Raw genomic sequence first — 2,925 nt, forward strand, 5'->3', positions numbered from 1 at the left:
GGTTTTACTGGTGCTCCAAGTGGTTTTTCTTGAAAGAGTACGCATACAGTGTCATGAGAACTCCAACACCAGATAAAGTAACTTCCTGGTGGTCAAAGTTGTCGAAGGTGCCAATTGTGAACTTCAAAAGGAGTCTGCTTAACAGCATACTGTGCAAGGTTATTATGGTGGTGACGAATAACTTCATGGCAACTGACACTTAAACCTACATGCTATAAGCTTGTTATCAAGGTTTTGCTTCTACATTCTGATGTATTGATTCCCCTACCATCATATGTAAAGGTGTTTTTCTAGACCCATGATGAATATTGTAGTTCTTTATTTGTAATAAAGTTTGTGTTTCAAGATTTCACTTGTGTGGGCACTTCCCTATTTCCAATTCTTCATCATCTTCATTTTTTAGGATCTCGCATTCCTCAGTTGTGTTTTCATCTATATTAAATAACATACTGAAAAACTTTGTAAATACCTTAGGTATTTTTGACTCAGTGTCAGAGCTTCTAAGGTCCTGTGCATCACCAAATTTATCATTAAGGCCAAAGTCTAGCTTCTGCAATGATTCCCTCAATAGAAGAGCACAATGTGTAACAGGATTGCAACTTCTTATGACTTCTGTTTAAAGGCCTGAAGAAAAAAAGAAAAGAGTTGTGTGTTAGCCTCTGTAGGTTTTGAAAACTTAATACCATTTCCAAAGTAATCACTCAACAGTAGTTTTAGCTCTTTGTTATTGACTTTGATATTTTTATTTTGTACATTAAACTGGACTCTAATGTAACTGAGGGTGTATCCATAACTTCTATCTAGACCAGATTTAATATCAGGAGCTATGAAAAAAAAACCGCTGCTACCTTTTCTGATACTTGAGGTGTGCTTTTGCCATCTGACTGAAGTTTCCGTTTGTGTTTCAGTAAATACACAGAGATGCAATTGACGTGACACAGTAAATCGGCACCAAAAACACTTGATCCATCTTGCAAGTGACAAGTGCGAGTGAAAACATCATCTTGTAAGCACAAATGGCTTTCAAAAACTCTTCAGCTCTTGGGCTCTCATTTATTCTATGCTTCTGGTAAATTTGCTCATGAGATTTCTGGTTACAGATAATACATAAATGGTGGTGTCGTGCTTGTTTCCTTGCAGCAGATTTCCTAAGATTTTGCTCTTCAGTCGATTAAGCTTTGCTTGCTTCATCTTCGTATTCAATTTTCCCTTATCATTTTGAATCATTAAAAGGGACTTCTTATGACAGTATTGTTTATAGTAGGCATTATTTCAATGGTAGTAAAACACTGCAGCCTCACTTATCGGGCTTAAACAGTTAGTGTCAAGGTCATTGCATATTTTTGCAGCCGCCCTGATTTTTCTTCTGCCATTTTCAGTACTTAACACACTACCATCACTGTTATTACACATGATAAATGGGTTTTCATCTGGTTTGAAGTCTAATGCACCATCCTTTAACACTCTAAGAAATTTTATGACATCTATATCTTCATTCATTTCAGCAACCTCGGAAAAAAAACAGTATATTAATTGGATATAAAAAAGTTTAGAATAATACCTTAAAATTAGACATTCACGTATTTGCGAACATTTTAATTACTTTTACCTCTTCCCTTAACTTTGTAAAGTTCTAATTTGTTGAAATAGTTGAATTTTCATCCAATTCGGGCCAGTACTAAGAGTGATATGACAAGTTTTACAATCTAGTGGGCGCCATCTTTGATGACATCAAAACTGGAAAACCTACCAGATGGCAGATGTCCACCCAAGTCAAAAATTCTTACTAGTACCTACTAAACTTTTCTGGAAAATAAATTTTCCACATTCAAATTTTCATCTAGAATTATACCAATCCTTGACAGATAGTGCCTTGCTTGTCTTCTAGAATAAAGTCTATTTTTGTAGCTCTGAGTTTAAATCAGTAGCCTACGCTAATTTAGTTATGTCTCTGTGTGTACCAGGAATACTTTTCCAGGAAGGCCAATGTTATAATCTGAACGTTGCCCAGGTACGCTACGCCTAGGGTAACATACATACACCCACTTACACACACACACACACACACACACACACACACATATATATATATATATATATATATATATAATATATATATATATATATATATATATATCACTAATATAAAGCCACACATGTCGCCTTATATCGAATACAATATACACAGCGTATAGCTGACAACAAGGGAGAATTATAATTGATAAGTGGCTCTGCGCTAGCCAGGATTCGAACCGGCGTCCAAGCACTCACCTGTTTTACATCCCCTTCCGTGCAAATTTTCCTCGAGATATGTATGTTGTGAGGTATAAAGCATCACAAAATATTGTTAAACAGAGAGAGGTGTTAAATGAGAACACATTTCCGTTCTTTTTTTTTATTTATTTATTTCTCGAGTTTGAATACAAAAACCGGGACGCGTGATGGTTCCGAGAACCTGGGCTTGAATGCCCCAAAGCCACACCCGTGCTTGCGTGATAACAGATACAAACTCTTACTAACTTTTAACTTTAAATGTGAATCATAAATGAAAATATAAAAATATTGTGAAACTATATGTTTAAAAATAATCAATAGTAAATTCTTGCTTGAAACACGATGATAAATATTATGATTGTTATGACATTATATGGCGAACTGACAACAGGTAAGTTTCATAATCTTGTAACATCCTAGTATGTGTTTAGATTGTACTTAGCTGCGCTAAGTAAGCTTAAAGCTTGAAAACAACTACCCAAATTCTCCCTCGCTCAACCTGGTTCTATCGTTACGCATCTAGAAATTTTAAAATGAACGTATATATATATATATATATATATATATATATATATATATATATATATATAATATATATATATATATATATATATATATTTCTACCAGCGTCTATTTAGCCTCTTTTTTTTT

This window comes from Macrobrachium nipponense, chromosome 8 (assembly GCF_015104395.2).
Source record: "Macrobrachium nipponense isolate FS-2020 chromosome 8, ASM1510439v2, whole genome shotgun sequence".
Lineage (NCBI taxonomy): Eukaryota > Metazoa > Arthropoda > Malacostraca > Decapoda > Palaemonidae > Macrobrachium > Macrobrachium nipponense.